Source organism: Myotis myotis, unplaced genomic scaffold, assembly GCF_014108235.1.
Source record: "Myotis myotis isolate mMyoMyo1 unplaced genomic scaffold, mMyoMyo1.p scaffold_m19_p_1, whole genome shotgun sequence".
Classification (NCBI taxonomy): domain Eukaryota; kingdom Metazoa; phylum Chordata; class Mammalia; order Chiroptera; family Vespertilionidae; genus Myotis; species Myotis myotis.
In genome coordinates this window covers 167,077,084-167,090,800 of record NW_023416313.1, presented here as the reverse complement: position 1 = coordinate 167,090,800, position 13,717 = coordinate 167,077,084, and the positions used below count along the sequence as shown (strand labels likewise).

Genomic DNA, 13,717 nt, shown 5'->3' with positions numbered 1-13,717 from the left:
TAGCCAGAATTAAAAGCTAAGTGTCTGATTCTAAAGTCCATGCTCTATGCATTGCATCCTACTTACCTCCAAAAATTTTTATTTTTGTGATGGACCAGGAAAGGGAACAGTGGATGCACAGGTGAACCAATGACCTTGAGAGAATCTTGGAATGCAAGGGAACCAAGTCAGGAGGGCTGATCTATTTCTAAGAACCTGAATGGATAACAGGGGATATGCTGAAATTGGGGATTTATCTTGCTTCAGAGTTAGGGTTGCCAGATCTATAAAAATATGTCACCCAGTAAAATTTGCATCTTAGCTAAAAGAAAAAAACACACCACAAAAATAGTTTTTAGTATAAATATGTCCCATGCAATATTTGGGACACACTTGTATTAAAAAAATTATTCATTATTTATCCAAAATTCAAGTGTAACTAGGCAACCTGTGTTTTATCTGACAACTCTACTCAGAGCCCCAGAGTATTTTGTCTTTTCTCCCATTCACAGTTCTTATTTTATTTTCATCTTTGGTATAGCTAGCTTTTAGAATATTTCTAATGCTTTTAAAATCAAATAATAAAACTTAGGCTTTCTAACTATGATTAAAAATCCCTATGCAATATAAGAAAAGATTGATAGATTTAACTATATAAAAATAAAAACCTCTTAGGTATAAAAAAACACACACACAAAAATACCATAAGCCAAGTAAAAAGACCAATGATAAACTGGAAGGAAATATTGTAAGATATATATTACTAACGATAGACTAATAATACTAAAAAAATTAACAATTGGGGAAAAAGCACAAAATACTATAGGAAATGGGTAAAATATGTAGATAATTCACAAAAAGAAGAAATGAAAATGGTTCTTAAACATGTAATAATATGTCAATTTCACTTGTAATAAGTCGAATGCAAATTAAAATTACATTGGTACTCTCACTTATGAGATTGGCAGAAATTCGAAAGCTTGCCAGCTCACTCTGTTGGCAAGTCTGTGGGGACACAGGTTCTCTCACACATTGCTGGAGGAATGCAAGACAGTACATTTTATTATGGAGAGGAATTTCAAAACATGTAATAAAAACACATTATGCATTTACCCTTCAACCCAGTAATACTAATTCTAAGAATTTGCTCTGAGCATATATTTTCAACGATACAAAAATACATATGCACAAGTTTATTCAATGCAACATTCTTTATAGTTGTAAAATATAGAGAACACCTAGGTATCTTAGCATAGGAGCTTAGTTGAAAGGCCTATTCATATAATGGAATATTATACAGCTGTAAAAAAGAATAAGGAGATATCTATGAACTGATATGGAGGAATTTCCAGGAGATAACATTCAGTGAAAAAAGTAAAGAACAAATAAATATGTTACTTTTTGTATGAGAAAAAAGGAAAAAAATTGTTGACTATGTGAAGCATGTGAATGTTATACATATGCAAACATTAAAATTAAACCAATAAGAAAGGGAAGGAAAGAAAATCCTAAACCTGAAAGTAGAAAGAAACAAACTAAACTAATTATATTTCAAATAAATATGGTAACCACACTGAAGGGAAAAGGAAGGAAGGGAGGGAGGGGAGGAGGGAAAGAGGAAGGAAGGAAGGAAGGAAGGAAGGAAGGAAGGAAGGAAGGAAGGAAGGAAGGAAGGAAGGAAGGAAGGAAGGAAAGAAGGAAAGAAGGTAATTCATGAACACAATATTTGACCATATAGCCATATTTTTTGGCCAAAATTGAGCATGAGGGTTGAGGGAAGAAAAGTTGCAAACAAATTCTAAATTCTGCCTTTTTTCAATGAAAAAATATGGGCAAAGCAATTCTGAAATTTTAATGTTGATGGAAGTCAGGGTTCACACTGTGGAAGAAGGGACATTCAAATAAAGCATGAGAGAAAGCAAGAAAGAACTCATGTGCGTAAATTTCAATTGGAGGTATCAGTGTGAACTGATAATTTCTAAGTTATGTCTACCCATGTAATGTACATGTGCAAACATGCAGGTATATATCTATATCTATGTTAATATGTTTGCATTTGTATGTATAGTAAATGTATATTTTTGTGTACACACACACACACACAGCTATTTCTTACCTCTATCAGTTGATAGGACCAAGAATTAAAGAAAACCCAGTAGTGCCCTGGGCAGGTGGCTCAGTTGATTGGAGTGTCATTCCATACACCAAAAGGTAGGGGTTCAGTTCCCAGTCAGGGTATAACTAGGTTGCAGGTTCAGTCCAAGATCAGGGCATGTATGGGAGGCAATTGATCAATGTTTCTCTCTCACATCAATATTTCTCTCTCTCTCTCTCTCTCTCTCTCTCCTCTCTCAAATCTATAAACATATCCTTGAGTGAGGATAAAAAAAAGAAAACCCAGTAGCAATGATATTACCTAAAACCCAAATCTTTGTCTCTAAAACCATTATCCACTAAAAGAAACCAGTGCTCTTTGAAGAAATGGCTGACTAGGCAAAATATCAGCCTGGAAGTAAGAAAGTACTTTAAATAAATTATGGGTCATTTCACAAGGACCAAGGTGCTAGATGAAAAGAGTTTCAACTAGCCACATCTGGGATAATTTTAGTACCAAAGTAAGTGCAATTATGAATTACAAACCATTAAAAATGTTAAGTTTATGAGTTCATACTGATAAGAAATAGGTAAATAAATGAATAAATGAATGAGTGAAAATGGAAGGCTCTTGCTTTCAATAGAATGATGGTAGCCAACTTGTAAATGTGGAGGGAGGATAGGAGTTGGAAAATAATTATTTTGCAACCATCATAGTAAAATTACATCAAGTGAGATTCATCAATAACTGTTAAATCTAGGGGAAAGTTTTCATAAAGAGAAGAATATTTGATGGTCTTAAACTATCCAATTGGTTATTAGTTATGAGGGTAAAAAGTAGTAACTACATAGTGAGGAACTGAACACCAACTTGACAGCGTAATCAAAATCAATAGCGGTAGATGGACATTGTGTGGCTCCGTGTGATGATGCCTTGAGGAGGACACATCATCATCTATGTGGTATTTTGGTTGAATATACAACTTGAATGTTGTAGATTAAAGAAAAATAAAAAAATATATGACGAACATTCTTCTAACCAAAAAAAGAAGACTGTCCTTAAAAACAACAACAACAGACAAAGACCATGGAAATGTTTCAGATTAAAGAAGGTGTCTTAGTTCTTTGGGGCTACTATTACAAAAAATACCATAAACTGAGTATTCAAACAAGAAATATTTATTCCTCACAGTTCTGATGCCAAGAAGTCTGAGTTCAAGGAGACGGCAGACTTGGTGTCTGGGGAAGGTCATCTTTTTGGTTCATAGATGGCTGTCTTCTTGTCGTATTTTCACATAACAGAGCCTAGAAAAGTAAATTCTCTTAGGATTTTTATAAGGGCACTGATTCCATTCATGAGGCTCTACTTTCATGACCTCATCTAATCCTAATTAGCTTCTAAATTAACCAATGAATTTATATGCATAGCCCATGGACAGATAATAATGTGGGGAAGACCTGGGGAGAGGGCAGGAGCGGGGTTGTAGGGGGCCAATGGGGGGGAAACAGGGGATGTCTTTAATAGTTTCAACAATAAAGATAAATTTTAAATATATATCAATTTTGCCCTGACTGGTTAGGCTCAGTGGATAGAGCGTCGGTCTGTGGACTGAAGGGTCCCGGGTTCAATTCGGGTCAAGGGCATGTACCTTGGTTGCGGGCACATCCCCAGTAGGGAGTGTGCAGGAGGCAGCTGAATTGATGTTTCTCTCTCATCAATGTTTCTAACTCTCTATCCCTCTCCTTTTCTCTCTGTAAAAAATCAATAAAATATATTAAAAATATATATATATAAATTTTAAATTTACTGGTATTGCTGACAGTATTGAGGTTACATAAGAGAATATTTCTATACTTCAAGTATTTAAGGGTAAAAATTCATGATGTATGCAACCTACCCTCAAACAGTTCAGAAAAAAATTATATATGCACATAAAACAAATGATGAAGCCAATGAAATAAAATGTTAACAGTAGATGACTCTGGGTTGAAGGTATATATGGATATTCTTTGTACTGTGTTTCATTATTGAAACTTTTATTTGTTTAGTTATTTTCATTGGGACACCACTTTGACCAGTAACCAAAATTATCACTAGTGAGGGACAGGTGAACACTGTGCCTCCAGAGGTGACCCCCTGAAGACGCATCACCTATGCAGTGCTCTAGTCCAGCCCATGGAAGCTGAATCCAATCACAAGGAAATAGGGACACTCCAGGTAAGGAATGTCCTCTACTTACAAAGGAGGGTTATTTTTTGTGTAGCATAATATGATTTAACTTTACAAAGGGACCTCAACAGTGGCATGGAGGAATGGGAGATACTTGACCGAGAGAAGACCAGCTTTGTAAGACCAGCTTTGTAGCTACTACTTTGACAGCCCATCAGAGAGCTAATGAGAAACAGAATTAGACTGCAATGTAGGTATGGGAATTAGCCTTCAGATTTGACAATACTTTCAAAAATAAAAATGACCCAGCTTGAACACGGGTTCAATTAAGTGGAAAAGGATAGGGAGAAAGTAAAATAAGCACGGACTATTATTAGTTAGGTTTAAACGCACTTCTCTCTGCTCTGCCATGTGTGGATTCAATGAGAAGACAGCCATCTATGGACCAGGAAGATGCCCTTACCAGACACCAAATCTGCTGGCACTTGAATAGATAGACGGTGAGGCTACTTATTGAGACAGGGAATCTTGGAGATGAAGTAGAGTGAAATAAAGAAAGCTTTTGTGCGTATTATATGGGGGAAAAATACTGATCAGAATAAACATGTTCTTTATTTCAACAATAATTTAGAGGCATTGAATGCTCACTAGGTCCCAAGCATTGTGTCAGACTATGATATTAAAAAGCATCAAAATGAGACTTTTTACTGCTGAGAAAAACTAGGCTCGGAGATATTAGAAAAACTTGCCCAATATCATACAACTAATAAATGGAGGAGGCATGATTTTAACTAAAAATTATGCTTTTCCACCATGTCTTATTACATCCCAAAGAAAAATATTTAATTTTTTAAATTTAATTACAGTTGACATACAATATTATATGTCACAGGTGTACAACATATTGAGACATTTACTAGTATATACTTTATGAAGTGATCACTCCGATATGTGCAGTATAATTTCTAAATAAGAGCACCCCTTACCCCTTGCCTTTCTTCCTAAGGGATGATATTGGATTTCCATGGTCTAGATCAGGGGTGGGGAATGCCCGGCCTGAAAGCCATACCAGACCTGAGAAATCATTTAGTGTGGCCCTCCCAAGGCAACCATAGGTGGGACTCAAAATCCAATAAATCTAGGAGCTTTTTCATAGCAACATAAATTTATATTAAGTGAATTATATTAAATGAATGATCTTATAAATATCCAAATGGCCCTTGGCATAAAAAAGGTTTCCCCAACCCTGGTCCAGATGATAAAATTAAAGCTATAATCTAATCATGATTTTAACTGGGTCTGTTGGGTTTACAAATTATGGTCAACTAACTGCATATAGTCTCTAGGTAAGATTTCCTAACTTTCCCCAGAAAGTGGTAATGGTACAACAGAGGGATCCCTGAAGCCAGAAGGGGGGTTCCATCCCTGACTCTGCAGTTTACTGGCTAGAAAATGGTACCTACCAGGGATGCTGCAGGGGTTAGACGAGATAATGTATGCATAAGCACAAACAGACATAGTAGGTATGTCTATGTAACCAGATCTATGAGACCAAAGACCTCAGTGGGATGCAGTGATTCCCACTGTTTTCTCTAACACTGTCTGCAGAATGTTCCTTTCACAGTGAGGAGTTAATCAACTGCATTTGGATCCAGAATTCTAAAATACTGCAATGAATAAAGGTCTCTAAGTCCTACAGTCCTGACCCTGATGTGGTTAGTGTGTTTCAGGGACAGAGGTCTCTTGGTTGTGTCACATAGCACCATGTGACCTTATCATCGCCTTCCCCTCTTTGACCTCTGTCTCATCATCTAGAAACGAAGGCAGATGCTATACTGCCTGAATTAATGTTAATCGCAGTCTTGTTCTCAGATCACTTCTAGCTAAATCAGCTGGGCTGCTTGTTAGAACACATATTGCCCAGGTCTCACTCAGTAGCTCCCAAATTACAAGCTTGGGCAAAGGATCTAGGAATTCTTCCTTTTAACCCCTTCCCACCAAATAATTCTAATGCACACAAGTGTGAGAATCACTGAACTAAGTTCCTTTTCAGGTAAAGAATTCCAAGTAGGCCAGTGCTTTGTAAACTTTAATGCATTCCTCTGAGATCTTGTTAAAGCGCAGTGGGGCATGATCTGTATTACAGCTAGCTCTCAGGTGATGCTTCTGGACCCCGGAACACATAAAGCGAGGCTTTATGTGAAATGACACAGTCATACAGGTTGATTTACATTTTGAGATGAAAATAATATACATAATGACTCAAGGATGAGAGAAGTGCATGCATATGATTTGCCTGAGTGAAGAATTCGGTTGATTGACCGGCTTTGGGTGACTTAGGTCCTTATCATAGAGAAGACACACAGTTGACGACAGCCCACTTGGTTAAGTCCCCCACTCTGTCCTTTCCTAGACATGTGATCTGCAGAAAGTGATTTACACTTCCAGAGCCTTAGGCTCTGAATCTGCAAAATAGGGGCAATAGAATACCCACTTTGCAGAGCCGCTGCAAGCATTAATTGTGATCACATGTATAAAATTCCCAGCCTCATGCAACAATATCAGACCCTCTAGGTTTCCTGAGGACCCTTCCTAAGCCTTTACTTAATTCCCTGCATGAGGCTGCTCAACAGGACTTGTTTCTCTTCCACAGACACCACCACCTGGAGGGCAGCCGCCTCTTCACCATGAGAAAACACTTGGACTTTCTTGGGCCGCCGAGTGATTTATCACACAGCTGCTCTCCTGGACTTGGAAGGCTGACGGCAGCCCTGCCAGAGGCAGATGGGAGAGCTGCAGTCCAGTTGCTTGTCAGCGATGTTCAGAGGACACATTTATAAGGCTTTTCACACTTTCCTGGCATCCTCCACCACCAGCCAGACACCAACCAAAGGCAGCCCGCTGCACACCACATGGCAGGCAAGGGAAGCTGAGTGCACATGTGCCGGCCGAGGCCCCCAGCAGGGCTTCGTCTTTCTCTCCTGCCTCCTTTCATTACTCGTTTCTGTGTGGTTGTGGTCAACATGCCACCCGGCTTTTATGCTAAGTCCTTTTAATTTTTTTGACAGGCACTACTGCCCTTCCTCCGGAATAACTCATTAAACAAGAAATGAGTTGCAGTAATGTGGACTTAATGTGAAGAGTTTTCAGCTCTTTTTATAGTCATGTGGATGGGTGTTATCAACAAATATTTCTTCAGCAATTGCAGCATCCCAGGTGCCTGAGGGAAACAATAACCAAATCATGTGTTAAGCTTCTTGCTCAAGCTATAGGAATCAAACCCTGAAAATGATTTTCTTTTCCCCTGAGTCATCCTCAAGTTTTATTGTATATTGGAATCACCTGGAGAGATAGACAAGCATGCTGCTGCCTAAATCCCAATCCCAGAGATTCTGATTTAATGGATATGGATGCAGCTTGGGCATTGGGAATGCAGCCAAGATTGGGAATTAATAAAATCTACCCCAAATTTTTCCATAGTGTCTCAATTTTTAATCAACATTAGTTTTCAAGAACACCCTTTATAAAACCTTTTGGCCTACATAATCTATGTTAAACCTCAAAACAACCCCATGAAGCCATTATTCTGAATTTGTTATTATTTCATTTGTATATTTGTACATTAGCCTCAACTTGAGTATTTTAAAAGATGGAGCTCAGAGAGGACAAGTTATATCCTCAGATAGACAGCTGGTAAGGGCAGGGATAATCCTTGAACCTATGGATCCTGGCTCCCACTCTTTTTTAAAAAATATACTTTTATTGATTTCAGAGAGGAAGGGGGAAGGAGAGAGAGAGAGAGGAACGCCAATGATGAGAGGGAATCATTGGAATAGCTACCTCTTCATGCCCCCTACTGGGGATCAAGCCTGTAACCCAGGCATGTGCCCTTGACAGGAATTGAACCTGGGACCCTTCAGTACACAGGCTGACATTCTATCCACTGAGTCAAACTAGCTAGGGCCCATACTCTTTTAATTACTTTGTAATGCCCTCAATTCAGAGTTTGTCATTGGCACCATTTACTGGATCATAACACATCTTTACTTTAGATTGTATACTAGTAAACATTCAAAACAAACACTCTCTGATTTGATTTCCTTATTGGAAGATGTAAGTAATATTAATAAGGAAAGAAGGGTAGTGCTATTGAGAATATAGGGCCTTTCTGGTGGGATGGCCAATAGATGCACTTGGCATATATATAATGTGTTAAGTGCCAAGAGACATTCGACACATGATGCTACTTACTGGGGAAGTCAATGAATGCCGGCCGAAGGCTAGACACACGAAGCTCATCTCCAAGTACCATAAATCATCTCAAAAATAGGCCACAGCACTCTTCCTTCTGTGATGAAAGACATTCCGAGTTCTTTGGAAGGTCGCACAGATCCTTGTTTGAAGACAGAATCATCTGTTGATTTCCATAAATACAGAGATTAGTTTGAAGGGTGGTGGTTCTCCCAAGCCAGTGGGATAATACATTGATTTGGAGTCTCCATGCCCAAGTTATTTTTCACTTTACAAGAAACAATGCAAATATTAAAAAAACTATAACTTTTGGAGACATGAAATTACCATTTACCCACAACTCCTTGAGTGTTTCATGAACTCTGCCAGGAAGGAATGGAGCAGGATTGACTGATAAAACTAATTCTCAGCACTCTCTCTCTCTCTGAACCTTATCAGGGAACCTGAAGTGTAGATGTCATGCTTGTTTCTCAGGCCAGTGCCACAGCTAGTGGTAAGCTGATGGTCAAAGAATGCCTAGTGATGCATGAGTCAGCATGAGTCAGCAACTTAATGAGCTTAGGACTGCTCATGGTGTTGGTCCGGTTAGGCTTTAACAGGCATTTTTTGTTGCAGAAAAACACCATCCAATTAAACTACTGGTCATTTTGAAAACAGCTGTTTGAATTAATTCCAATATACAGTTTTCAAACATTCTATTATTCTATTCAGTTTATATATGTGAGGCTATAGCCATAAATGAAACTATGGGTACAGCTGTAAATGAAGAAGAGAGTGTGCACATTCAGCTCACAAATAGGACTGTTAGAATTACCAAAATCACTCTAAAAGCCCAAGAGTTTTGAACCTGAAAAAAATGACCATAAAAGGTACCTCTTAGCCAAACCTACCAGTTATCCATTAACTCAGGGGTCCTCAAACTACGGCCCGCGGGCCACATGCAAATACAAATATTGTATTTGTTCCTGTTTTGTTTTTTTACTTCAAAATAAGATATGTGCAGTGTGCATAGGAATTTGTTCATAGTTTTTTTTTCAACTATAGTCTGGCCCTCCAAGGGTCTGAGGGACAGTGAACTGGCCCCCTGTTTAAAAAGTTTGAGGACCTCTGCATTAACTGAATCCTTAAGTGCAATTGAAAGCTAGTTCTTTCCACAGTTTCTCACTCTCAGAACCCCTGGAAACAGGTCTCCAAATGCAGACCCTGCAAAGCCCCTTTGAGATGATGACCCTTTGGGAGAACCACCTACACAACTGTGGGGCCCAGGGCAAACTGCGGGTCTCTTTCTTTAAAAATAATTAAGAATTTAAAAATGGTGACAGTAGAGCATTAAATCAAACACAAGGTCCCGTGTCATGAAGCAGTCCCTGTCTTCAGGGCAGCAAGACTCCAATAGCGTTCTACCAGCTGCCCTTTTACTGAGTCTTTGGGAGTAAATGACACCTCACTATGTGTTGCCAATTGTTATGTAGGCAGATGGCTCCGGCTGTCCATGGGACATCTGCAGGACAGCAACAGAAGGAAAATATGCTGGAAAGTGAATGTAGCATGTCTGTCAGGAGTAACAGTGGAAGGCAGAGGTTTTGTACAGCTGTCACAGAACTCAGAAAAAGGACAGTTGGCTACTGTAGACCCTACTGAATGCCAACATTATCCAGGGGAGAGAGAGCCCTGGATGTTCTCATCCCTAAAGGAGATTATGTGGAAGCATATTTTTGAGATATTATTCCAATCTGTCTACCTACCTATACTTGAATAGATCTATACTTACCTTTTTAGTATTTCCAGCTTTCCACACCAAACCCAAGCTAACAGTTGTTTCTGTGCTCATTATGTCAGGGGAGACAGCTGCCAGAACAAAAAGATCCTAATAATCATCCTGGATTTAGGTACACAAGCCTAAGTCCCACAGAGAGGAGTGGATTCAAAGCACAGAAATTGTCTGGCCAGAACCAAGCAAGTGGGACTCCCCCAGCTGGAAATGCAGCTCTCCTGGTGTTAGAAGTGAGGGTGACGGAGGGAGAGTAAGAAGGCCAGTGTGTCCCTGACCAAGAGGACATATTCCCTACATCCCAGGAATGGCATGGGCAACAGGCTGATAGAATGAAAGGCAGGTTTGGCCCTAAGTGGGGGTAAAGGCATGTGAAAGCTCCTGTACCTCATGGGAAGCACAGAATTGTCAGCAGGCAGCTTGCTAGAAGGGACGGAGGATATCTCACTGGCAACCTAGGCAGCCTGATGATAGAGGATCAATGACCATGTGGTGTGAAATGTGACCCTCCCCTCCCCACCCATTCTAACACACATTGCTTTGCATAGGATTTCAGAAACCACTGGGACGAGAGGAAAATAAGAAAATGACTGAAGTTAGGTTTCCTAGTGGCTTGGTGAGAGGGAGATTGAGAACAGAAATTAAATTAAAAAAAGAGTGAGTTTTCTCGTACACCTGTGTTTTTAGACTGGGGTTCATTCTAACTACTCTGTGATCATACTATTTCCCAAGCTCAGTAGGTTCCCATTGCTTTGACGCTGCTCTCCCTGACGCTTTTTACTCTTTAATTTGGTTTTCAGTTTAGACTTTCCCAGCCGAAAGAACATGTTTGGACCGCCATGAATATTGTATTTCTCTTGGCAACAAAAGCCCTCAGTATAAATGAACAAAATTGACATTGTTCTGATTTATAAATTTGTCAGTCTCTTGTGAGTTTGGTTAACATGGCTCAGTTCCCTGGGACCCGGCCACATGGATATGCTGTACTGTCTTGATGGAATTTATGAATTTGCAAAATAGAGGGCCATGACTCTGCTAAGATGCAAATGCCCTGTGAAGACCCATGACTGAAAAGGCCCTGACCTCTCTCTACTGGTATTTCCTGTTGAGAAATAATAGCATCACAATTATAAAGGAATTTATTTTAAAGCTATATTAGTATAATGTAGTAGTCAAGAGTGCAGCCTCTGGAATCAGACTGCCTGGGCTTATCAAATTTTGGCTTTGCCACTTGTACAAACTGGGATTTAGCAGGTTCAAAGAAATCTAATAGGGACTGTTGTAAGAAATAAAGGCATTAATACACGTAAGACATTTTGATCAATGCTTAGCATCTGTTAAGTGCTATATAAGTGCTAATTACTGTTTCTAGCTTTATTGTTGTTATTATTTTAGTTGTTCCCTTCCAGCCTATGTTCCAGTGCATGGATATCATTTCCTGTTGCACATAATTTACATTCTTCCTTTTGATCGAACACTGTGCCATACATACTTTATGTATTTCTATGGAGGCTTTAATTACTTGTAATAATATAATTGAATTCACTAAACAGTTGAGCATTTATCTTCAAATGACTATGCTATGTGTCAGGGATATCAAAAATAACTACAATTTAGAAAAATTGGCAAAGGTGATAAACAGGTAACACACCAAGAAAGAAACATAACAAGCCAAAAGAGAGGCTTATCCTAACAAAAAGTGAGGGAATACAAATTAAAGTGGTTGTTACTATTTTTACCTGGCAGATTGGCAACAATAAGAAGTTTGACAATAACCACTTTAGGGCAATAGGTACTCCCCTCTCCTACTGGCCAAGTGTAAGCGCCGTCAGCCATTTGACTATTTAAAGTTCGCAGACCTTCTACACCCAACCATTTCACTCTTCCATATCTGCCCTCAAAAAAAAAAAAAAATACTTGCTGTGTGCTTCAGGAGACAGAAACAAGAACGTTCACTGTACCATTTATAACCGTGAAAAGTGAAGATCATGTCACTGCTCGCAATACTGGGAACAGTTAAATAAAAGGTGATATACTCACTCAAAAAGAATGTTCTATCTGTCAATACTGAACTGAACGCTTCCAAGGCTTGTTGCTAAGTAAACAAGCAAACAAACACTTTGTTAAGAAGTTGCAGAAAAGCAAGTACAAGGAGATAGCATTTTTAAAACACACCCCCTAAATAAAATATATAGTTCTAAAATGTGTATGTGTAAGTATATATGTGTGTATATGCATATATAAGTAAGTGTGTGTGTGTGAATATATTGAAAAATGTCTGGGAGAGTCCACACCAAACTGTTAACAGTGGCCACCTTTAGGCAGAAAACTAAGAGTGGTCAAGGGAGACTTTAGCTTTTTCTGTATTTTTAAATGTTTTTAAGTGTTCTTTATATAAATAAGAATAAACTTTTAAAAATTAAAAGATGAATAAAACAAGGTTCTTGAATCCCAAAGTTAGTATTCTATTGAGTAGTTGTATAACAATTTATTTAGCCATTGACCTATATTTGGCAGTTTAGGTTATTTCCATTCTTTTATATTATAGATCTTTTATAGATCTTTATACTCTGCAGCTTCTTTTTCTTCTGTTGATTTATTTCTCTAGGATAAATTCCAAGAGTGGGATTACTGGATAAAATAGTATAAACATCTTTCTGGCTTGTGATATATTTTTCCACATCGCTTTCCAAAAATGCCGTGCTTCTCTTTCCCCATCATTACTACAAAAAAATGAGCGAGCTCTTTCTTCTACCACCTGGCACCAATCTACTCTTCCCTTGCCATCTCCTCGTTCTCAGGAATGGATACTTTTTGCTTCAGTTTTCAACCTGTTTTGGAATTGGCATCTCGTCAAGGACTGTCAGCTCATCATCTTTCTCCTATTCCTAGTTCTGTATATTCCTGAAAGAGAGACATGCTTAACATTCTCATTTTACAGATGAGAACACTGAGGCTCACAGAGGTTGAGTAACTTGCCTCGCTAACAAGTGGTAGATCCGTACTTTTAAAATCATGTCGCTGTCCTCTCTCTGTATCTGGATGTGGTTCTCCACCAGTTTGGTGTGAATAGAGTTGGTCTGAATCCAAACACCTTTTGCTTACACGTAGGGTCCACGTAGGGTCATGGCTTTCCTGCTCCATCAGGTCCCTTGGTACCAGCCCATGTTTGTATCTTCACTACCTTTCTGCCTGTGCCCCTCTTGTTGGCCTCATTCTCAGATTGTCAATTTGAGTTGCACATCCTTAAATTCCTATCTGTTTCATCAACTTTAACTGAAGTAGATGAAAGTTAGAGCAGTGCTTCTCATCCTTGGGGAACTTAAAACAAAGTGAACCAAACAAGCTGCGGCCTGGACTGTCCGTGCCTGGAAATCCAGGTTCCTTGATCTGGACTATAGTCTGGGCCTGGGCCTGGAATTTTTTTCAATGTTCCCTGGGAACTTTGAGGT

General features: G+C 38.9%; 1 long non-coding RNA gene across 1 annotated transcript; it reads right to left on the bottom strand.

The window, feature by feature from the left end:
* Window positions 1-6,125: 6,125 nt before the first annotated feature.
* On the bottom strand, window positions 6,126-8,949 carry LOC118664542. The gene is made up of 3 exons (XR_004970359.1): window positions 8,822-8,949; window positions 8,495-8,657; window positions 6,126-7,463 (listed from the first exon to the last, which is right to left on the bottom strand). It is a non-coding gene; the product is annotated as an uncharacterized LOC118664542 (long non-coding RNA).
* Window positions 8,950-13,717: the final 4,768 nt, after the last annotated feature.